This window comes from Macaca nemestrina, chromosome 2 (assembly GCF_043159975.1).
Source record: "Macaca nemestrina isolate mMacNem1 chromosome 2, mMacNem.hap1, whole genome shotgun sequence".
Taxonomy (NCBI): Eukaryota; Metazoa; Chordata; class Mammalia; order Primates; family Cercopithecidae; genus Macaca; species Macaca nemestrina.
Window position 1 is genome coordinate 152,640,105 of NC_092126.1, and position 24,910 is coordinate 152,665,014.

At 51.0% G+C, this 24,910-nt stretch overlaps 1 long non-coding RNA gene across 1 annotated transcript in view; it reads right to left on the bottom strand.

Annotated features, from left to right (window-relative positions):
- The window catches only part of LOC139362021 (uncharacterized), a 31,575-nt gene extending 9,762 nt beyond the window's left edge, over positions 1-21,813 (bottom strand). Inside the window, exons 1-2 of the long non-coding RNA XR_011620254.1 lie at positions 21,508-21,813; positions 17,984-18,060 (exon numbers count right to left, since the gene is read on the bottom strand). This is a non-coding gene — a long non-coding RNA (uncharacterized lncRNA). The remainder of the gene's footprint in view (positions 1-17,983; positions 18,061-21,507) is intronic.
- Between the last annotated feature and the right edge of the window lie 3,097 nt (positions 21,814-24,910).

The window sequence follows — 24,910 nt, forward strand, 5'->3', positions numbered from 1 at the left end:
ATAATATTTGGACCTAGTAGGTTAAATCACCTATACTGTTAATATTAATTCCATTCGTTTCTTTTTGCTTTTGTCCAAGCAGCTACGAGAAAGTGTAGAATTACACAGGTGGCTCACACATCAGGGCACCACCACCTGACCCGTTTTTCTTCCTGCCCCTCACCTGTCTGCCGCATCGTGGGTTTATTTGTTCATCTGTTTATTATCCACCCTCCCCAGGAAAACGCCAACTCTGTGAGGGCAGGGATTTGTGCCCGTTTTGTGGCTGCTGTACCCCGCACACAGATTATGAATGAATGAAGGGGTGCCCTGTGTCCGGCATTGTGCTCAAGCACTTAACCTTGAGGGAAGGCGGGGAGGAAGGGAGAGGTGAGCCCACAGTGGGTGGCCAGAGTACTGCAGGGAGATGAGACCTGGTTCTGGGTCCAGACGCTGCCTCTGCCTGTGGGCGGCAGGTGCCTCAGTTTCCCTGTCTGTCCTATGAGGGTCTTGCTTTCTGCCTAGAGGATCAAATGGCGGGTCCTCCATGAGGCTGTCTTGGGAGCTCCAGAAGGCAGGGGAGCTGGGGCCCGCCCTTTTGCTGACTCACACCAGAGCTGGACAGCGGATGAAAGGAATCGCCCCCAGAGTGAGCCCACTGTCTTCACCATTCCTATGGAGGTGGTGGGAATGCAGGAGCTGAGACTGGCTTGGGCAGGAAGTCTCCATGCCTCAGTGTGGGGGCGGGGCCAGAGGGACTTGGGGACACACAAGTGGACATGGCATGGTCCAGGTCCTTGAGAGGAATGTCAGATAGCTCCAGTGAAGTGAGGTGGATGATGGGAGGGTGTCAGAGGGGCGCTGCTGGCTTCCAGGGCAAGGGTGGCCGCTGCTGGGGTTGATGGAAGAAGGACTGATTCCCGGGGCAGAGGCGTTCCCAATGGTGAGCAGGCTGCATGGGCGTCTGCAGGGCAGGGCAGCCCAGGGGGAGAAGAGCCGGCCAAAGGTGTAGGGGTGTTTGGGGCAGCAAGGAGGCTGATGAGGCTGGGAGCTGGGGGCCCTGGGTAGTAGTAGAAGCTGGCAGGAGGGCTCGTCAGGGGCCTGGCTGCTCCCGAGTGGATGTGGCCTTCCATGGACTCTGTGGTCATGGCGGGCATGGTGGCTGCTGCTCCCAGTGTACTCAGAATGGGGCCACCTGGGATGATGAGGAGAACAAGGGAACCTGGGTATCCCTGCTGCTGGGGTGCTGGAAAGGCAGCCAGCCACCAATCCAGCTAAGATAGCCTCCCCCTGGAGGATGACCGGCCAGCCCCAGCTTGCACACTTCCTAGCACGAGGCAGTTGCTTCTTCACAGCGGCTCAGGATGAGGATAGCTCTTCTCCACAGGGCAAGTTGAGTTTGCCTTCCTGTGACCTCACCCCTTCCCAGGCCAGGGCTCTGTCCCTGGGGACAGAGATGTAAAACAGCCCTGCAGGGATTGAGGATCATGATGAATTCTCCAGCTGCTCCTTGAAGCCCATCTCCAGCCTGGTTCCTCCTCTGGTGACTCCCTGCCTGCCTCTGCTCTTCCTGCTGGGAGATGCAGAGGGGGAGGAAGCCCCGTTCTGCAGGACCGGGGGGTGGGTGCCCCCAGATTACCTGTGACTTTGGGCATGTCATGGCCCTGCTCACAACCTCAGTTTCCTGCTCCGGGAGGTGGGTATGAATCACAGAGCTTCCCTCGCAGGGTGAGCATGAGGCCCTTGCAAATGGAGCCAGGCCTGGCCCCATGGGATTGCTAGGCGTGCTCCCTTGCTTTCTCGGGGAGCTGGGATCTGAGTGTGGGCTGCCAGGCAGGCGGGCAGGCGGGCAGGCCTGGCCCGTTACAGGGATTAATGGGTGTCTGGCTTTGGAATGATCACCCCCCATACATGGGAGGTAGGGTGGGGGGCAGCCAGGGAGCCAGGAGTGATTTCACACCTGCACATAATTACCAAAGGATCTGCCTCCTGGGAATTATTTTGATCTTAACATTTTATGTGGTTCCAAAAATTGGGAGAGGGTTGAGCAGGGCCTGGGACACAAGCAGCAGGGGTTGCTGGGGCACCAGGCGGTCACTGCCCCTCATGGCCACGTGTCCAGGCACCTGGCACTGGAGTTTGCCTTCCATCGGGAGAGGATGCCCAGCTGTTCTGGGGCCTGCAGACCATCTGCGAAAGGTGAGAGCCCGTCGAAGGCAATGGAGGCCCTGTGCTGCTGCGGCTGGGAGAGCGTGTGTGTGTGCAGTGTAGTGGCTGCACACTGTAGTGGCTGAGTGGGACTGGATGTGTGAGTGAGTTTAGATGGGACATATCTGAGCAGGTGGGTGTGCCTCTGAGTGTGCTAAGCGTGTGTGTCAGGGCAGTGTGTGCCTGCGCATCTGAGTGTGTCTTGGAGGAGGGCTGGGGTTGATCTTTAGTGGGGGGCGACCGTGGGTGTGCATGCACCACAGGGTGATGGTGTGTGTCTGTGCTGTGGAGCTGTCGGTGCATTTGGTTTGGGTGTGTGGCAGTGTTGGACTGAGTGTGTGGCTCAACTGGGCAGGTACTGGGAGAGGTGGGGAAGTTGTGTGTGGGGTGGGATGTGTACACTGTGGGTGCTTAGCGCCATAGGGAGGTGCTGAGTCAGTGGCAGTGAGGGGGAGAGCTGTGAGTGTGCAGGGGTGAAGGTGTGAGGGCTATTTGTGTATGACTGGGTGGGGATGAGTATGTATATTTGGTCTGAGCCCAGATAGGGTGTATGTGTGTGTGTGAGAGAGAGAGAGAGAGAAAGAAAGAGAGAAGGAGAGAGATGAATATGTGTGTGAGATGAGTGGGTGGGTGTATTTACAGTTAGGCAGTTTTATGGTTCCTACTTGGGTTGAGGGACCTGTGGCTGAGTGTCTGTACGATTGCCTGGCTGGGGCTGACCACCAGTGGGTGTGGGATGGCCCAACCAGTGAGGTGCCTGTAAGTGTTTACCAAGGGTGTGATCTGGGCTCACGGTGACCTATACCTCCCAGGCTCAAGTGATCCTTCTACCTCAGCCTCCCAAATAGCTGGTACCACGGGCATGCACCACCATGCCTGGCTAATTTTTGTATTTTTGTAGAGTTGGGCTTTTGCCATGTTGCCCAGGCTGTCTGGAACTCCTAGCCTGAAGTGATCCACCCATCTTGGCCTCCCAAAGTGTTGGGATTACAGGCGTGAGCCACCGGGCTTGGCCGGATTGTTATAAACTTAATGAGATGGTGGCTCAATCGTGGCAGCTGCTCCATGCTTGTTTGCTTGTTTTTAACCTAGAGCAAATCAGTACAGCCCCTTGCAGCTGGTGGCACCTGCTTTCTTTGCTTTCCTCATTCAAGGGGCCCTGGAAGCAGCTGGCTGCCATCTGGAGGGGCAGCAGCACCCCTGCCCTTCTTTCCCTCAGTGTTCTATCAATTCACCAGCCCTCCCTTGAAATCCAGAGCACCCAGCCGTCCTGCAAGCCACCATGCTGGTCCGCTTCATTGATGACATGCCATTTGGTCCTGGGAAATGAGAACCATGAACGTCTTAGACACCTTGGTCAGATCCATGCTGTGAGGAGACAGGAAAGAAGCCCTAGAAAAATTTAGGAACCTGCCACCTTGGTGAAACTTCTAGGGGTCCCATAAGTTGGGGCATGTCAGGGTATCCCCTCCTGGGTGAAGATGGCTAGATGGCTGCACCTCACTCCTCTTGCCACTAAAGAAGAAGCCATGCCTAGTGGGGCTTTGGATTGTGAGGACAATGTTGAGTGTGTGGCTCTCACCCAGATTGCTGCCAGTTTTGAAAGTGACCCCAAACAAGAAAAGGCTCTGCAATAGGTCCAAAAGGCCTTGTCACTTGGGCCATATGACCCAGCAGACCCAATGGTGTTTGGAGTGGCAGTGGCAGATAGTGAAGCTACATGGAATCTTTGGCAGCTCCTATAGGTGAGTTGCAGGGAGGACCCTTGGGGTATTGGAGCAGAGCCGTATGATCGTCTGCAGAGAATTATTTTCGTTTGGAGAAAGAGTTTCTGGTTTGTTATTGGTAGAGCTGGGAGAGACTGAATGCTTGATCATGGGCCATAAAGTTACCATACCACCAAGCTGCCTGTCATGGCTTAAGTGCTGTCTGGCTCACCAGGCATAGGGCTGGGTGAACTCAGAAGCATCCCATCTGCAGGTGGAAATGGCATATATAACACTGGGCTGGAACAGGTGCTAAAGGCACAAGTGAGTCGTATAAACAAGCAGCTCAGACTCCCGTGTCACCTGCTTCTCCTCTCCTCATACCTATGTTCTATGGGGAGATTGCTATGACTACTTAGTGGAGGAAGAAAACATTCACCCCAGTTTACAGATGACACTGCATGATGTGTTGACACCACTCCACCAACAGCGACAGCACTATAGCTCCACTCGGGGTGGCCCTGAAGGGCAGTGGTGAAGAGAAATCCTCTTTGTGGAAAGAACTTGAACAGTGTATCTGGATGGTCATTTTGCCTTCAGGGAGAGATAAGGGTATGGATCTACATAGGTTCATGGGCAATGGCTAATGATTTGGCTGGATGATCAGGAACATAGCAGGATGAAAGGAACACTATGGAAAATGAATGACAAGGAAGCCTGGGATGAAGTATGTGGCTAGACCTTTGCAAATGAGCACACACTGTCAGGACATTGGTATCTCATCACTGTTCTCACCAAAGGGCAAGCTCAGCAGAGGAACCTTCCAGCAATCTGGTGGCAAGATGACCTGTTTTGAGGAGGTAAGTCAGCCTCTTTCCCCAGTCACATCTGTCATTGATTAATGGCTTTATGAACAAAGTGGCCATGGTGGCAGAAATTGAGGTTCTTCTTGAGCTCAGCAAAACATGGATTTCCGCTTACTAAGGGTGATCTAGCTGCAGGTACTGCTGATATTCTATCCCGCCAACAGCAGACACCAGCACTGAGCTCCTCTATGCCCTTATTGGCATAACACCAGCCAGACACCTAGTGGCAGGTGGATGACATTGGACCACTTCCATCATGGAAGGGGAATGATTTGTCATCACTGGAATTGTCACTTTTTCTGGATATGTATTTGCCTTCCATCTGCACTGCTTCTTCCAAAGCCATCATCTGTGGTCTACAGAATGCTCAACCCATTGGCCACAGTGTTCTACACAGCATTGCATATGGCCAGGAAAACTCATTCTACAGCACATTAAGTGCAGCAACAGGCTTGTGCTTCTGGAATTAACTGGTCTTTACATCTCCCCATCTCCCTGAAGTAGCTGGCCTGATAGAACTGTGGAATGGTTGCTTAAAGACTCCCAACTGCATGACAACAATTTGTGGGGCTGAGGGAATGTCCTACAGGATGTGGCATGTGCTCTAACACAGTAACCAATATATCTGTGTGGTTTCTCCCAAAACCAGGATTCACAGATCTGAATATCAAGGGCTAGAACTAGGAGTGGATCTTCTCACCATGACCTCTAACATCCCATTCGCCAATTGTTTGTTTCCTATCTCCATGACTTTATGCTATGCTGGTTTAGAGATTTTGATTCTCAAGGAAGAAATGCTCCCACTAGGAGACATAAAAAAAATCGTTCCATTGATTGAAAGTCAAAACCGCTACCTAGCCCTTCATACCACTGAACCAATGGGCTTAGAAAGGTGTTTTTTTAATGACTGGGGCAATTGACACTGATAATCAGAAACAGAGGGCAGGCAGAGGGGAGTATAGCTGCTATAAATGTTCTCTGGGGCATCTCTTGGTACTCCTGAATCCTGTTATTAGTAGAAAACTATAGCAGCATGGTATAGACAGAAGCATGAATAACATTATCCTTTCAGGAATGCAGCCATCAGGCTAGGAACTAGGCTGAGATGAGGGCAAAGTAGATATGGAATAGGGAAGGGAAGATGGAAGTTACAAATACAGCCATGTGACTAGTTGCAGAAAAAGAGACTGCAGAATTTGTGTGTGTAGTGTGTTTCTTGCTTTTCTATGCATATACCTGTATAGATTCATCCACCATCTTTCTCTTTCCTTCCTCTCCTATTTCCATACTGTTGAAATACAAAGTAGGTGAATAGTAATGAACCTGTATCTTTGCATTAAAGTTATAGACATCAAAGGGGGCATGTGCCTCCACTAGCAGAGGGGAAGTGACATGTGTAACTTGTGTCTCCTCTTGGGGGAGAAGGTGGTTGCTTCCAGTTGGTTGAGGGGTTAGTTGCATTGGCTTAGACACAAGCGCAGTATTATGGTCTTCCTTCAGAGGTTAAATGTAGTTAAAACAGGTGTGCAGGATGCCGACTGGACAAAGTGTGGTCGTGTTGGATCATCTGTCATTCAGCTTGGCACACTGCAAAGGCTGGGAGCAATGTTTTCATGGATCCCTTCCCGTTTGGTCCAGGGAAGAGTTTTTCCAATGAGTGGTATCTATGTGAGGTTGGGAGGTAGAGGAGATGTGGCTCGGATGTGGCAGGGTCAGATGCTGTGGTCTGGGCAGACGTTGTGGCTTCCATGAACCTCTGCATGAGCTCTCATTTCATGGCCCCCTCTTGGGAGGCAGACCCCACAGGTTCTCAGATTTCTTGACTTTTCCTACATGGAAATGTATTGATCGGCTGACGTGAGATAAATGCCTAGTGCTATGGCCTGAGTATTTGTGACTCCCCCTGAAATTCATATGTTGAAATCCTCATCCACCAAGGTGATGGCATTAGGAGGTGGGGCCTTTGGGAGGTGATTAGGTCATGGGGCAGAGTTCTTATGAATGGAATTAGTGCCTTATGAAAGAGGCCTGAGAGAGCTCCCTGGCCACTTATGCTATATGAGGACACAGTGAAGGAAGCCATCTGTGAACCACAAAGTGTGCCTTCACCAGACACCCAATCTGCAGGCTCCTTCATCTTGGACCTCCAGCCTCTAGAACTATGAGAAATAAATTTCTGTTACTTATAAGCCACTGAGTCTATGGTATTTTTTTTCCCACAGGGTCTCACTGTGTCACCCAGGCTGGAGTGCAGTGATGCACTCTCAGCTCACTGCAGCCTCAATCTCCCGAGTAAAAGCGATCCTACCAGCTCAGCCTCCTGAGTAGCTGGGACTATAGGCACACACTACTGCGTCCGGCTAAGTTTTGTATTTTTTTGGTGGAGACAGTGTTTCTCCATGTTGCCTAGACTGGCCTCTAACCCCTGAGCTCAAGTGGTCCACCTGTCTTGGCCTCTCAAAGTGCAGGGATTACAGGTGTCTGCCACCAGGCCTGGTCTTATGGTATTTTGTTACGGCAACCTGAGTGGGCTAAGACACATCTACAAGCATATGGGATATAAATATCTCCGCATGGGTGGGGACCCCAACCTTGCAGAATTGCTAAGACGGTAGAGCCCAAGTCCTCACCCCAAAGCTACTAAATAGGCCAGGATTTCTTGGTGCCAAGAAATCTGCATTTTTAGCAAGCTATATCCCTCCAGGCAATTGTGGAGGCTGTGAAGACAGGCTGGGAAACTGAGATAGAAGACTAAGAACTTATCTCCTAATCGTGTTCAGCACACGGCATTAAAGAAAGATTGAGCCAGCCAGCGAAGAGTTCTGATGGTTCTGATGACTCTTTGAAAACAACAGTAGTAATAATCATCAATAAACCAAAGCAGCACTTTGCACTCAAAAAAATCCTGAATAACAGGGTGTCCAATCTTTTGGCTTCGCGGGGCCACACTGGAAGAAGAATTGTTTTGGGCCACGCATAAAATACGTTAAGACTGATAGTAGCTAATTTACTTAAAAAGATCACAGACAAAAAAATCTCATCATGTTTTAAGAAAGTTTACGAATTTGTGTTGGGCTACATTCAAAGTTGTCCTGGGCTGCATGCGACCTGTGGGCCGAGGGCTGGATGAGCTTGCTAAATAATATAAAGCAATGTTTGTCAAAAGTGGCATCTGTAGCCTTGGAGGTCATTGAGATGATTTTAGGTGGCACAGGGAAAAACTATTTTCTATTTTAGTAGCTGTAGCATGTCAAACCTATCACAGTTTGAGGGATATTCTTGCTTATGGTTACGTTAAATCAGGCAGCAAGTTTAAAAGAAGAGGGTCGGTTTATGCAAAGACACAGGTGACAGGAGAGGTGGGCAGTAATAAGACACACCACTGTGTACATCCCCATGCAAGGCCTTGGGAAGCACCCCACGTCACTTTGGTGACATTCTTGCCAAAAATACATAACCTCGTTCTGATCATGAGAAAACATCAGACAGATCCAAACCTAATCCAAACTCCACAAAATAACTGAGCTATGTTCTTTAAAAACATAAAGTAAAACATAAGTGACCAATCACGACTGAGGAACGGTCCCAAGTTGGCAGAGACATGACAACTGAAGGCAATATGGGATCTGATTTGGTACCAGAAGAAGGACATTTAGGGAAAATTGGCAAAATTCAAATAAGGTTTTTAGATTGGTTAACTAATTTATTTATTCATGACAATTTCCTGGTTTCAATCATTGTACTTTATTGTGCAAGATACAAACATGGGGGAAACTGAGTGAAGACTATATAGGAAAACTTTATGAGTCTAAAATTATTCCAAAACAGTAAATTAAAAAGGAAGATAAATGGTATCTGACTGAACTGAAAAATGAAAGGAAAACAATAGGGTCTATGTGGAGTGGGCAGGAGTTTTGCAGGATGTGTAAGCGTGTCTGACACAGGAGAAATCCACTCAGAAGTGTCTGCTCATTTGAAAGTTTGAATGATTCTTTAAAAATCAAAACACTTGGAAGTTCTAAGGATTCCCAACATTCTCCCTTCCCTCCCAAATCGAACATTCTCCAATTCTAAAGATTGGGGAATCAGATTATTGCAAAGTTCTCAAATTGCCAAATATTCTACAGTGTTAAAATAAGGCAGTGCTCTTCAGCTGGAGGATGCACAGGGTCACGTTGTTTAAAATGCAGATTCATGAACTTTGTCTCCAGAGATTTGGAATTGGTAGGTCTAGAATAGGGCCTGGAAATCTGCATTGTGAATGCCCCATCTGTGAGGCTGTTGTAAGCACCCCAGAGGCCCCTCTGAAATCTCTGCTCTAGGGGTCCCAAGCTGCCCTCCAGATCAGCCCAGTAGTAGGGACCAGCCCGACTGGGAAGGGGTCTGTGTGGAGCGGAGGATGGGGCATTCTCCGGTGGGAGCTGGACAGCAGCCCAGCAGACCTCACCTGTCCCAGGCTTAAACCTGGCTGTGCCAGGGGGATGGGGAGGTGGGGTGGGGTCTCTGGGGACTCAGAGTTCCTGCCCCCTCCTGATCCTTGCCCATCTGCTGCCTGGGAAGCCAGGCCACTTGTGGGGCTGGATGTGTGGGGCAGGCAGCCTGACTGGGTTGCCACAGGTGCCCTGTATCTGGGGATGAAGCAGGCAAGCTTCTTGCCACAGGGTCGGGAAGGAGCCAGGGAGAGAGCAGGGGGGCCTGCAGCAACAGGCCGGGTGGTGACACAAAGGCCCATTCACCATCTCCAGGGCAGTGGCGACTCTCAGGGGAATCCCTCAGCAGTTGGGGGTGGAGAGAAGCCAGTTCCCAGCAGACAGCTTCATGCCTGTGTGGCGTGACATCTCTATTTCCTCCCGAGGCTCTAGAACACAGGAGCCTGCAGCCTAGGCCCCCACACTCCGCCATCCTAAAAAACGGTGGCAGGCGCTATTCTCAATACCTTAGCTGCTCTTACTTGCTGAATTCTCACAACAACACAGATCTCATGGGGAGGTGAGTGCAGGGACATCTTTGGGTAAGGATGTCATGGATCAAGGGCTCAAACCGCAATCCTGGGCTGCAATCTGCTCCCCAGCACCTCTGTGCAGGCTGTCCTGCTTGCACCCCACCCCCCAATACCATGGCCGCCCATTCAGTCCCACAGAGCTCTGGCAGTTAAGATGCTCTTTCTTGCAGGGTCTGCCTCCCTGTGAGTTTCCTTATGGTTCTGGCTCCTCCCAGGCTGGAGTCTCCAGCCCATCTCCTCCTCTCTTCTGAATATACCTAGGATATTCCTGCTTCTCCTCAAGGGTAGGACCCAGTTCTTTCCAGAGGACTCTGCATAGTACAGAATATAACTGAACATCATCTCCCTTATGCTGGGTATAGGTCTTGGTTAATATGATCTGAACTACTCACTTCTTTAGAGAAGCTATCCCACTGTTGATGCCAATCAGTTCTCTCAGGTAGGCCTTAAAGTTTTAATGCTTTTCACTTGGCTTTACTATGACATCTGCATTCTGTGCATTTTACTTTTGCCTCTTTTTAGCTCCATCATGCTCAAGGGAATCATGGGGCATCCTTGCAGTGCCTGACTCTAGTGCCCTCATCCTGGCAATAACCAATGCCAGTAGCACCCATCACACACCACTTCACACAAACCTGCTTTCCCTCACCAGTATCTCACGAACACCTTGCAAGCATCAGGAAACCGAGGCTTGGAAACATGGAAGGACTTGCTCAAGGTCACACAGCGGAGAGGAGCAGACCTGATGACAGCGCTAATAACCACTTTTTAGCTTTGCTGTGTGCTAGATATTGGGCGGGGTCTGTCTTACAGCGACCTACTGAGGTAGACTCCATGCTACTCCCTTTGTGTAGGTGAGGAAACAGGTGCCGTGCGGTGTAATCACCCATCTACTGCTTTGAGTGCACAACCAGTGTGAGATTTGAACCTGATGGGCAGGTTTGGGTCTACACTCTTCATTCCTGAGCTGTTCTGCCTCCCGAGGCTGTGAGGCTTCCTCAACCATACCAGGCCCCTCTCAGGCTCTTTCCTCACTGTGATTTGGGGAGAACGGTGGCTTCCCCGTGGGCTTAGGGGTGAATGTGCATCAGCTGACCTCCCTCCCCACACAGAGCAAGTGGTCAGGGAATGAGCGTTTATAATGAAAGGAAAAGGAAGGAGTATTCAGAAGCCTTTTCTGATGCCTGAATGGAGTCAGACTGCCTCTCAGGTTCCCTCCAGCTCCCCCAATTCATTCCTTTGACAAATATTTTTCAAGCACCTGCCCAAAGTCCCTAGTGGCCTACAAGGTCCCTGTGATCTGGGTCCTGTGACCTCTCTCACTCCATCCCCTTCACCCTGCTGCAGTCACTGCACTCTGGCCGCACGCTCTCAGCTTCGCCTGGCATCTCCTGCTCCAGGCATTTGTACTAGCTGTTTCCTCTCCCAGAAATCTCTTCCCCCAGATGTCCGGTTGGCTCACTGCCTCAGTTCCAAAGACCTTTCATTTCTCAAGGAGATCTTCTGTGATCACTGTGTCTAAAATTTCCACACCTGGCCCACGCAGCATATCCCATCTCCCTTCCCAGTGTCACAGTTTCTCGTTAGCCTTTATTGTGCTCCCCCACACCAAATACCTTCCTCACGTTTGTGGTTGTTGCTGTTTGACTGTCAGCTCAACTGGGAGGGGATTGTTGCGTGGTATACTCACGGCTGTAACCTCAGCCCCTAGCCGGTGCCTGGCACCCGGAAGGTTCTCCGTGAACATTGATGGGGTGAGCACAGGCTGTGTGCCTGGAGTAGACGTGTGGGAAGCAGACACTTCTTCAAGGAGCAGATGCCTGTCTGTTCATTTGCGAATCTTTCTTGCACATCCTCTGTTTCAAATTTCACAGCCCTCCCCATTTTGTTTTAGTGATCACGCAGCATCCCAAGGCACGGATGGATGGCTCATGACTTGTTTAGCCAGCCTGCTAAATTAAGCCAGCCCTGTTGGATACTCAGACTGTTTCTGATTTTCGCTGTCCCAAGCTACAAACCCCCACACTGGTGGCCACCATCCAGGGGGTGGCAAAGCCCCTGCTGAAGCTGGTTGAGGTCCATAGAAGAGCTGAAGTGGACCTTGGGCCCTTTCTGCCTGGGAAAGGGCATCAGAGTTGGGGGAGGGGCAGAACTTACAAATTTGCCATTAATACCTCAGGACCTAATTCATAAAAGCATCTAATTAAGGGGTGCCAGTGTTTAATTGTAATTTTGGTAATGACCTGTAACTGCATACAAATTACAGGGTAATCAACTCAAACGTGCTGACAGCTGTTATAAATGCCATTTAATCTGACATGGGGCACCTCAGCCCATGTCTCTGGGACTCAGGCAAGGCCAGGGTATGGAGGATGGCCTGTATTTCAGCTTATAATACCAAGACAACGGGAATGGCATAAGGCCAGACTGCAAACACCAGTTGCCATGCATTTTTACTCACCCCTCGCCCCTGCCCATGAAGTGTGGCCCAGGAAGGATTGCAGCAAGAGGTCAAACCCAGATTGAACCTGGAACTGTTCAGAAGGTGGAAGAGGAAGTCTGCCTCACCGGGTTGGCTTGGGGCAGGATAAGGAGCTCAGAGACAGGGACATGGCTAAAGTGGCTTCCTCTGCACCTTTGATAGAGGGTGGGCCAAGTCAGAGGTTAGAAATTGGTGGCCCCTGATGTGTTTCATCTGGCCTCATGTGCTCTGAAATAATACATCTGGAAACCTCAGGTGAGGCACATGCTTCCTTTTAACCACACTCCCCACCATTCTCTATCATCTTGCCTGTAGCCTACTCTCTTCCACTTTCACCTTTACCACCTGGGTCCTGTTGGCATTGAGTTGCCAGCACCTTTCCAGAGATAGTGTCTGTGTTCAGGGGAACAGAGGCTTTGGAGCTGGACACACAACATTAAAGCCCACACTCTGTCCCTTGCCAGCTGAGGGGCTGTGGGCAAGGAAGAGATCTCTCTGTGCCTTTCCACATGCCAGAGAGAGTGTGCACACATGTATAATGCCCCACTTGAAGGGTTCAGTCAAAAGTTCTCCAGCTGCAAGGGTAATGCAGTGCAGGGTGGGTTCTGGTGCAGACCGCCCAGGTTCCCATCCCAGCCCAGGCACCAGCAAGCTTCTGGAACTTGGATTAACTGCTTCAGCTCTTAAAGTCACAGCTTCTTTATCTGTAGAACAGGGAAACTAATAAAGAGTGCTACCTACCTCAGAGGGTTATGTAGAGTTCATGAATATGAAGGGCTAGAACAGCCCCTGGCATACAGCTGGCACTTCACAAATGGTAGCCAACACTGATATATGCAATGCTGACTTTTGACATCTGATGTGTCTGACACTTGAAGTACATCTCATTGAGTGCCTACCGTGTGCTGGGGAATTGAGGACAGCGTGAAGGACAAGACAAAGACCTTCACATACACACACAATTCTCTTTTCCTCTCCCTCTCTTTGAAAACTCTTCCTTGTTGATCTGTCCTGAAAACTCATATTCATCCTTCAAGACCCAGCTGGTTTCTCCCCCTTTGCCCAGTCTTTGCTGCTACCCTCCCTCCTCTGGGGTGGTATCTGTTGAGCACTGGCTGCCTTTGTGGCATCAAGCTGAGGAGGCCGTTGGCTTGTCTGTGTCTCTGAGTGGGGGTGTTTTGGTGGCTGGATCATGACCACACTGGATATGGCTCTCTGAAGAACTTGCTCAATATGGGTTGAACTGATCCTATTGAAATAGCGAGTCAGGAGGACCTTAGAGGACTTCTGTACCAGGGCGGTTGCCTTTCTAGTAATTGGCTTTAAAAGGAAATGTATGTTCATAGGGTAAAAAAATCTATTACAGTAAAGAAGTACATAAGGCACAAAGTGAAATTTTCCTTTTCAGCCTTTTGAAGTTTTTAGAGATTACCAATGTCAACAGTTTTTTGTGCTTCATTGCAGACATTCTCTATGCATCTCCACACTGTCTATTTCCCCTCTAAACACACTCGTCTGCACCTTTCTTTGTTTGTCTGCACCTTTCTTTGTTCATTTGCTAATATTTCTTGGACTTCCTTCCATTTCAAATTTCACAGCCCTCCCCCATTTATTTTAGTGACTGTGTGGGGTCCCAGAGTATGGACGGTTTGTGATTTATTTAGTTGGTCTCCTATTTATGGGCATTTGGGCTGTTTCTGAGTTTTGCTATCCCGAGCCTCACTGTGTGAGTGTTTTGGTACGAACCTTCCCATGTGTAATCTGCTGCTGGTGACACACTCAGAGGGGGTGAGGTCCCCCGAGTGAGCTGGCCTGTCCTCTATTGTTGGGCCTCCCAGTTGCTTTCAGTCCTTTTGTATTTCGCACACCTTTCAGCTGCTGAGTGCTGCTACTAAACCGCTTTAAAAACAGCCTTATCCCGTGGGTCCCTCCGTAGTTCAGGATCTCCAGAGTTTTGCTGGGAAACACCCTGAAGAATGGAGAGCCAGGCACATCCCTGCCACCCTCTTGTCCTGCCCCCACCCAAGTGGGACAGTTGTGCCTTGTCCTGTATTGCATGCATTTTTTTACTGTCAACTTGGAGTTTCTCAGCTATAGAACTAAGTCTGAAGGCACTCATTTAGCTGGGAGCCTCCCTCTGTCTCTCCATTTCAGGGCTAGGGAAGCTGAGGCCCAAGGAGGGGGCTGTGTGCCCCCAGGTCATCTGGAAACCTCAGCTGCAGGTCTGAGGCCTGCCCGGTCTGGGTGGGCAGCGGCTGACACCAGCCTTCCCTGGGGTGCCCCCCTCCAAGGGGCCTTCAGCCCTGTCCTTGGCCTAATCCCGTTTTCTGCCCAGCTGAACAGCCGAGAAGGCTTATTTCTCGTCCTATTTTAATGCAAAGGAGGCTGCCTGGCCTGGCCTGGCTTGTTCTGAGTGCAGTGACAGTGGCCGTGAATGGGGACCCCAGTAACGGGGACAAAAATGTGACAGGGCCCTCCATCATGGCATTGTACGACAATCGGGACATTATGGTTGCTCCTGGAACCCTCTCCAGGAAGGGGTGGGAGCCTCCGCCTAGTATGCTAAGCAGACAGAGGCCAGGCCTGCCTTGGGCCCCCGGCCTTGGCCTGGTCAGTGATTCCATTGTGTGAGGCGCTTGGACCTGAGCAATTCAAAGGGTTCTCCAGCTGCCTGCCTCCCTCCCACCTCCTGCTACTGAGGCCTGGGCATCTGGGGTGTGGGTGGAGGGGCTTTCAGATCCCACTGCTGGTCCCACCATCTTGCTGTGTGTCCCCAGGACAGCTGCTTCCCTCTCTGGGCCTAAGCTCATAATAACAACAGCAGCAACAACAACCACCACGTAACAGGGGCATTTAAGTGTTGGCCACAGCGCTTGACATGTGTTCCCTCTACCATTCTCACTGCCTTCTGCTGATTGAGGAGGTCATCAAGGCCCTGTACGTTAAGTGACCAGATGTGAGAGGCAGAGTATGGCATAGGGGATGGGCCTGGCTGTCCCATAGAAACACAGTGCAAGCTTCACGTGAGATTTCCAACTTCCTGGAAGTTACGTTAAAGAATATATCAAAAGAAACAGGTGAAATCAAATTTAATTATCTAATTTATATAACTCAATCTACCCAAAATATTATTTCAACATGTAAGCTATATTTCAACTGCTACGAATGAGACATTTTTCATTGTTTTTCATGAAGCCTGGTGTGCATTTGACACTTAGAGAACATCTCAATTCAGCACTTACCACGTTTCAATTGCTCAGGAGCCACACGCGGCTGGTGGCTGCTGGCCCAGCAGAGCAGCTCTAAAGGGGACCAGGACATGTGCTCACTTCCAGCCTGGGCTACTCACTCTCTCCATGATGCCAGGCAGGTCACTCTGCCTCTCTGAGAATCCCTTTCTGGCTGATGAAGAGGAGCAAAGTAATTCCTGGGGTCCAGGCTGCTTGGGGACAGGTACCTGAAAGGGGCTCTCTGAGGCCCCTGGGTCATTCTTCAGACCCTCTACCCACAAGGGTTTCCCCCCCAGACTGTGGCTGGGGTGGTCTCTGCTCTATTCAGGCACCAGCAGAGCCCAGGCATCTTCAGTACACTTTGTCCCGGGATGGGGGCCAGGGGTGACCTAGATAGGTCCTGAGTCAGGGAGGGTGGTCCCCAAAAGATTGTTTCCCAATGTTAAGCCTCCCCACAATGAACCCATTCTGCAGCAGTGGAAACAAAGTCCCCATCAAAGACACATAGGGAGGGAGTGGCTAAGCAGAACTTTCTCCTGCCTCTTGTCAAAACTTGAGCTAACAGCATCTCCCTGTCCTCAGGTTCCTCAGGGCTCCATGAAATTCTCCCACTGACAAACAGAAATGCTCCTCCCCTGGATGAAAACCAGGGAATAGTTTTCCACTGGGAACTGAGGCTGCCCCACCTCAGCTCCGGCTGGTCTATCTGCTGAGCAGCTTCCAGTAGATGGTTTCCTCTCTCTACCCTAGTTTTGCATGGGCAGGTCCAGGGTCCCTGCAGCAGGGGGCGGAGCGGGGGTTGGTCAGTATTTATAGGCCACCGAGGGCGGGTTCCAGGTCAGGGGTTGGGGCCAAGACAGGGGCAAGATGTGGCTCTTTCTTCTCCCCCTACAGCATTCTCCCCAGACCCCATTGATCGGAGGAGGCTCCCATCCTCAGAACCACAGACTCGCCTGCTCTGCCAACCCCTGGCACCTTTCTATTTGTGACTGGACAACTTCCAGGGCCGGAGTTGGGATAGGCGGTAATGGACCACAGAGTGAGTTATGGAGCCGTGCAAGGCGACCTCAGAGGTGATGGGGACTGGGTTACAGAGGACACAGCCCCAGGGACCCTGTGCAGCTAAGGGGTGGTGCCCCACCTGTCCTCACTCCCTCAGCCCCCAGCTCCTCCCCTGCGCCCCATCCTGTACCTCAGCTGAGCCTCTCTCCAGCCCTCCTAGGTTAACTTGATGGCTCCATTGTCCAGAATTGGAGACTGAGGCCTGGACGAGGAAAGGAGCTTGTCCAAGGTCACATCATAAATGAATCTGGAGTTCAAGGCCCTTCTACCCCTGGTCTGGAGATCCTAGCAGCCCAAGCCACGGGCCCTCCCCTGACCTATTCCAGTGCTAAGGGGTCCAGCCAGAGGCTCCCAAATCTGTTCTTTCCCTGCCTTGGATTGGCTTTGCCTGCCCTAGGATGCTGGTCCTGCTACTTCCCACCTTTATGTGCTGTGGCTTTGGCCCGGTAACTTCTCACTGAGTCTCAATTTTCTCATCCATAAAATGGAGATGGGCACCCTGGTAGGGCCTCTGTGGGATCCATGGGTCACAGAGTAGTCGGGGACAATGTGAGAATTACCTTGGACATTCAGGACATGCAGGAAGATCCCAGAGCATAATCAGGAGCTTCTTATCAGCCTCATTATGTTGCACATGCATGTGGGACCCTCAGTGGACAGGACAATGGAGACAACACAGAGGTAAGCCCATGGCTGGGCCAACTTGAACTCAGGTCCAATTAATCAAGGTCTGTGCCAAAAATGAGGGAGGTGAATTTTGTGCTTTACGCTGCTTACACTTTTCCTGGATCTTGTCCTTGGGGCTGTTTGAGAGAAGCCAACCATTTGGCTTCTCCATTTGGAGAATGTACTCCAGATGGAGAATGGGGTTGCTGGCAGTCACTGAAGGCTGCTCTAGGGCAGGGGAGGAAGTGGGGCTGTGGGTAGAGAGGGTGAAGCTGGGCTCCAGTGGCCAGAGCAACAGAGGTAGGCTCCAGGTTGTCGGGAGGGAAAGCTTGCTCCCCGCAGGCCCCACAGGGCTGGGGCAGGTTGGCCCAAAAGGAGGTAGCTTCCTATTCAGGGAGCTGTGTGAGCTGTGGATGAACAGCTTTGCATGGACGGGGACGCGAAGGGTCTCAAGCATCAGAGGGGGCTGGACTCTGGGATCTGCGGGACTCCTCCTGCTCAGAGATGCAGACGGGGAGCAATGTTCCCACGGAGCAGCAAGAACCATGGCTGATTACAAATTGCTCTGTGATTTTCTCCTGTTACCATGGTGACAGCTGGTCTAGCATCTTAAGCAGCAGCAGGATGCAAGTGGATCTTTTAAAGCCCTTCAGGCTTCTTCATCCTCCCTTTCCCCTTCCCCTCCCTACCTCCTTAACACTGTTGACTCACTCCCTTATTCGCCCATGATTACTCACCCTCTCTGTGCTTGGCATTAGGAATCACACCTATTTCCTACTCACCTTCTGAATCCTGTACTTTCTCCTTGTAACTCATGCCAAGGCTTCTTGCTCACTTCTCTGGGCCTCAGTTTCCCCATCTGTAGAACAAGAAGGGCATGAGCCTGGGTAACCGTGTCTATCCCCACATGTTCAAATACAGCTCACCCTTGGCTATCCAATGCCAGTAATTCCTCCTCTAGAAAGCCTCTTGATTTCCCCAGCCTGAAGCAAACTCTCAATCATTCATTCATGGTTGCATGCATTCATGAACCTGTGCTGTCTCATATGGTAGCTGCCAGTCATGTGTGGCCACTGAGCACTTGAAATGTGGCTGCTGCTGGGCATTGAAATACTATTTGGGACATGTTGGATTAAATAACATATTAATATTATTAAAATTAATGACACCTGTGTCTTTTTGCTTTGCAGACAATTTTAAGTTACCTATGTGGCTCGTATTTTATTTCTATTGGCAATGGCATTAAACTAACATTTGTGAATGCATGCAGGGTTGCAAGGACAGTAGCAGCTACTGTTGACAGAGTGTGGTGACTCATTTCATCCTGACAAACCCTGAGAAGTGCATTCTGTGAGTATTCTTATTTGACAGGTAAGAAAAAGGAGGCTCAGAGAAGGGGAGTGGCTTGCCTGAAGGCACACAGCTCTGGATTGTGGCAGGTGCTCTAGTCTAGAAAATAAACTGGACAGCCACGGTGGTGTAAGGAAGAGACCTGGCAATTTCAAAGCTGGGGGTGGCAGTGGGCGCAGCTCCTGCTGCAGGCACCCAGGATAGTAGCGGCAGCCAGTGTTCTCCAGGAGTCTGGGGTGTCAGAAGTTGGTAAGCCCCAGCAGGGTGAGAACCAAGCTGGTCACAGCACCCTGAAATTCCAGCTTAATTTCATCCTGTGCTTGGATGTAACATTCAGGTCCCACCTGCCATTCTGCCCACAGGTGGAGTGATGGTGGCCGGGCCCTGCACCTATGCAACTTCATTGCAGTTTAGGTAGCACCCTGGCCTGCCAAGCATGCTTAGCTCAAATTCTCTGAGGCCACAGTCCCCAAGAGGAAGCAGCAGGGCTACAGCCCACCTTAGTGTGGAGCTGTCACCCAGACCTAGTCAAGATGGCTCCACAGAGTCAGCTGGGCTGGCTATTTTTTACCTTCCCACCTCCAGCCCCACCCTGCACACTGTCTGCCCTGCACCCAGGAGGTGGACCTCCCGGACCATCCAGGCCTCCTGCCCTCCTGCTTCCCACTGGGTTGAGCCTCCCAGGGTCCCAGCTCTTGCTGGGTTTTGGAACCCTTCCTCCTCTGCCCCTTCAGGCCCAGGGTGGTGGTGGCTCTCCACTGCTCCTCACTCCCCGCTGTGCTGGCCCTGCTCCTTTCTGTGTGGGCTCCCTGAGCCTGGCCCACACCCCTCTAAATAGCACTCCCCACAGAGCTCTTCAGCTACCCCTCCTGAAGGAGCCGTGTGCTGCCTGCCTGATCCCGTCTTAATCCACCTGCTGCCCTCGTGGCCTGGAACTCGGTTCTCCCTCCTGATGGAGTCAGCAGTGGCTTCCCCTCCCAGTCTCCTGCGCCCTGAAACCACCTTTCTTTCTGTCTGGTGTACAGCACGTCTTGCCTCTGAGCACAGCCAGCTCCCAGGAGTCTTGGCTTCCTCACAGGCTTTGAAGGCCTAAGGAGGGGATTCTGGTACAGCTCTGGGAACACCATGGCTTGATGCTGGGGTCTTTGGTGCAAAGGGCTTCTCAGAGACTATTGTTCTGTGCCCAGTTCTTCTCTCCACCTCCTCTGTCCTGGGGCCTGGGACATGGCTGACCTCAGGGCATTTTGTTCAATGACTAAGTGAAGTAATAATCCAGGACATCCACAAAGTCTGCAAACACAGATGGATATATGTGTGTGTGCGCGCACGTGCATATATGTACATATATTATGATGTACATGGCTACTACACATATTATACATATATGAATATAGTTAATGTTGTCTAAGACATCTGTAGTTTGTAAAACCATCTAAAAATGCCATGTAAGTATCTAGACACTCTGGACATCCTGCAGGTGCTGATCAGATAATGTGCAGTTGCAGTGGATGGAGGATAGAATACCTTCAGCAGTCTTCAGAGCTATCTGGTTCACCCTGTATCCTCAAAGCATCTAGCCCGAAGCCTCCAGCCTACTCAGCATGAAGAGTGTTTAGTGAAGGGACGGATAAGCGCTTCCTGGATGGAGGCACTTTATCTTTGTGACTTGGCGTCATCTCTGTGACCAAGGCCAAGTCTGAGGATTGGAGCTGGTCCCAGGCGAGCTAGTGGACAGAGGGAAGCCTGCAAACGGGTGGGTGCATGTGCTCTGCAGGAGCCCTGCTCCGGCTTTGTGGAGACAGCTGGCTGGCTATTCCCTGTCAACCCCTCCAGATCCCTTCTTAGTCCTTTACCTTTCTCCATGCCCTGGGGGCTGAGCCTGGGGCTGTGTCCACAGGCTCCCAGCCTGCTGGCTTCTGTGGGCCCGAAACGGGGCTGGAGGGTGAGCAGAGCCCCCGCACTGCAGGGTTGCAGGTGGCTGGGCTGCATCCACTGAAGCTGCAGCTGTGGGCGGCTGCCTGCTTTTCTAGCCTCAGCTCCCTGAGCAAGTTCCAGGAAGGGCTCTCTATTCCTGTGTCTCAGGCCTTGGGAGGGAATGCTGCCTACTGCCACCAGCCCCAGGGCACCTCACCATTTCCCTTAACCCTTCATGCGCCTCTGTGACAGGTCTCTTTTCTCATCACCCATTTGTGCTGTTTCCTGCCAGGGCCCTTCATGATTCACCAGGAGTAACCACCTTATAGGGCGGCTTAGCAAGTTAAGTGAGAGAATTCACCCAGCAGCCCACCTGGCTCATTGCTAGTGCTCAGTAAATGGCTGTTACTAACCGTGTCATGGAGGGTAGGGTAGGGTAGAGGTTAAAACCATGGATTCTAGAGCCAGATGGGTTCAAATCCCGGCTCTGCCACATCCCGGCTGTGTGACCGTGGGCAAGTTGCTCAACATCTGTGTGTCTCCCCCGTGGGAGTTACCATAACACTCATCACACGGGGTTGTTGTGAGGATTAAACACTTTAACATCACTAAACACATTAACGGCAAGCACTGGCACGCACTCAGTAAACCTTAAATAAGCACTCAGTCCACCACCGTTACCTGGTGGACTCACAGTCCCCATGTGTGCTGGTTAGAAGTGGAGTCCCAGCAGTGTGCTGCAGCCAGTACCGCTGAGATTTACCCCGTGGGGATCCGCAGGGATTGCAAATGTGAGAGCTGGTTCCCAATGCAGCTGGAAGCCTCCTGCCCGCTCATCTCCACTCTCTACTCACAGTTTTATTTCCCCATGTTCTCCTCAACTTCCCCTTCCTTTCGGAAGTTGGACACAGCCAAGCAGTCCTGAAAGTGTGCTCCCAGCCCCTCCTTCCAGAGTGAGCTCACACCTGGGGAAAGGCTCACAGGGCCGTGCCCTCTTCACACCTTACATCACCTCCCGGCCTCGTTTGTCTGAGCTTCTCACCTTCTCGCTCTGCTGGCTGGCTCCCTGTTGCCTGCCCTGGGCATGCAATGGATGGGGGCACGTCAGCCGGGCCAGCAGCTCCGTGGGCCCTTCCCAGAGCTGGCGCACCCCCCTTGCCCGGCTGGCCGTGTAACTGGAGCTGCAGGCACTGGAACTGAGTCCCCCGGTGGCCAGATCGCACAGGTATCAGCTGACCGCCTGTGTCCCGTTTTCCTTCACACACGGCGCAGTTAACAATGGCCGACAGTCCTCACAGGGGGCCCGGGCCCCCCCAGGGAGAGGCCCCGGCATGCTATCGGGCCACATGATCTTGCCCCTTAAAAGGCCTGCCCTCCCTGCTGACATAGCACACAAATAGGGCCTTTACTTGCTGCCAGCGACCGTCTGCCGCCCTGGGAGTGTGAGCCGGAACCCGGGCCCCTGTGCCAGCCAGGCCCGCAGGGCTCGCTCTCTCCCTCCATGTGAACCTGCTCTCGATACACCTGACCATTCTTCTCCCCTCGGCCTGGATTACACCCCATGAAAGCCCTTTGTTCCTTGGCCCTGGACGAAACTGAACCTGGCACCGCAGGGGGCTCTGCCAATGTAGCCATCTGCCCTGACCCACTCTTGGTGGAACACCAGCTCTGGGCAGGGAATCAGGTCGGGGGTGGTGAGCGGGGCGACAGGGGTGCTGTTATTGTCCCAGATAACCCTGGTTGGTCTCTGCGGGAAGATGCTGGGCTCCTTGGCTCTAGAAGTTTCTCTGCAGCAGCACATGGGAGGTCTGGGTTTGTTGTTTCGTGTGGCCTCTGCTTTCCTGGGAGACCTGGAGAAACCTCTGGCCCCTGCTGAATCTTTCCCCTCTTGCTCGGCAAAATGGGATAATAATGATTCCTCTCCCTGTGCACACCTCCATCCTCGCAGGCCCTCAGTTAATGCTGGCCATGGCTGTGGTGGGCCCAACAGACAGGAAAAGAGTGGGGCTGTCAGAAATGAGGACTTCTATGCAGGGATGGGGAGGACTGGGCCCAGGTCCTAAAATTGGGATTGAGACCTTTACAAATACACCTCTGAGGTGGGGCAGTGGAGTGTTGTGGGGAGGTAACTTGAAGAGGCCCCAGGGATCTGGGGTTCTGGAGAGGTCATTTGAAGCTAAGACCTGCCCTTGGAACCGAGTGTGAGTCTGCAGAGAGCCCAGGTCCTGGGAAGATGCTAGAGCTGCTCTAGCTATCTCATGCTCATGCTCTAGATGCTAGAGATGCTGTAGCCGGGAGCCACAGGTGGCTATTTAAATTTACAAAAAGAAAAATGCAAAATCCAGATCCTCAGTTGCATCAGCCATGTTTCAAATACTCAGTAGCCATGCACAGCCAGTGGCTGCCACACTTAGTGGTGCAGAATACGATATTTTCATCATCATAGTAATTTCACTTGGACTGTACCACTCTGCAGGCTGTGGGGGATTAATTCAACACACACTGCTGAGCACCTCCAATATGACATGTCACATGAATGTGACAGTCACAGGAGCCCTCTGAGCTTCCATGGCTTGCTCTTTCCATGCCCATTTTTTTTTTAATACTTTAAGTTCTAGGGTACATGTACACAACATGCAGGTTTGTTACATATGTATACATGTGCCATGTTGGTGTGCTGCACCCGTTAACTCCTCATTTACATTAGGTATATCTCCTAATGCTATCCCTCCCCACTCCCACCACCCCACGACAGGCCCCGGTGTATGATGTTCCCCACCCTGTGTCCAAGTGTTCTCATTGTTCAGTTCCCGCCTGTGACTGAGAACATGCGGTGTTTGGTTTTCTGTCCTTGTGATAGTTTGCTGAGAATGACTAGCTTCATCCACATCCCTACAAAGGACATGAACTAATCTTTTTTATGGCCGCATAGTATTCCATGGTGTATTTGTGCCACATTTTCTTAATCTAGTCTATCATTGATGGACATTTGTATGGGTTCCAAGTCTTTGCTATTGTGAATAGTGCCACAATAAACATACGTGTGCATGTGTCTTTATAGCAGCATGATTTATAATCCTTTGGGTATATACCCAGTAATGGGATGGCTGGGTCAAATGGTATTTCTAGTTCTGGATCCTTGAGGAATCACCACACTGTCTTCCACAATGGTTGAACTAGTTTACAGTCCCACTAACAGTGTAAAAGCGTTCCTGTTTCTCCACATCCTCTCCAGCACCTGTTGTTTCCTGACTTTTTAATGATCACCATTCTAACTGGTGTGAGATGGTATCTCATTGTGGTTTTGATTTGCACTTCTATGATGGCCAGTGGTGATGAGCATTTTTTCATGTATCTGTTGACTGCATAAATGTCTTCTTTGGGAAGTGTCTATTTATATCCTTTGCCCACTTTTTCATGGGGTTGGTTGATTTTTTTCTTGTAAATTTGTTTAAGTTCTTTGTAGATTCTGGATATTAGCCCTTTGTCAGATGGGTAGATTGTAAAAATTTTCTCCCATTCGGTAGGTTGCCTGTTCACTCTAATGGTAGTTTCTTTTGCTGTGCAGAAGTTCTTTAGTTTAATTAGATCCCATTTGTCAATTTTGGCTTTTGTTGCCATTGCCTTTGGTGTTTTAGTCATGAAGTCCTTGCCCGTGCCTATGTCCTGAATGGTATTGCCTAGGTTTTCTTCTAGGGTTTTTATGGTTTTAGGTCTAACATTTAAGCCTTTAATCCATCTTGAATTAATTTTTGTATAAGGTGTAAGGAAGGGATCCAGTTTCAGCTTTCTATATATGTCCATGCCTGTTTATTAAACATGACGGTGGGGTGGGCTGGCCCTAGAGGGAGGGGTGCCGAGCTCTGCCTTCAGCAAGCTGGCAGGCAAGCATCCCAGTCATACAAACCTGCATGTGCAGGCCAAGTGCTGGGGACCCCATGGAGTAGAAGTCACCCCAGGTGGCGCCAGGGATGCTTCAGTGTTTCCAGACAGGCTGAGGATGAGTTCCCAGGTCTTCAAGTTCTGAGTTAAGCATCTGGGAGCTTTACCACCAGGGTTTCCAGTGGCCCCAAAATGTGCTTATAGACATCCAGGAAGGAGGAGATCATTAACTCTCCTTCAGCAAAACGTAGCCTGGCTCAGCTGTGGTGGGCAGGATAATGGGCCCCAAATACGTCCATGGCCTAGTCTCTGGGACCTGGGACTATGTTACCTTATATGGCAAAAGGGTCTTTGATTATGTGAAGGAATGAAAGGTCTTCAGATGGAAAGATCACCCTGGATCATGCATAGAACGAGGCATAGTCATGAGGGTCATTACAAGAGGGACATGGGAGGTCAGAGTCAAAGAAGGGGCAGTGATGATGCAAGCACAGAGTGGATCCATGTGCTCTGCAGGTGGGGAAGGAACCTCAAGCCAAGGCATCCAGGAGCTGAACAAGGCA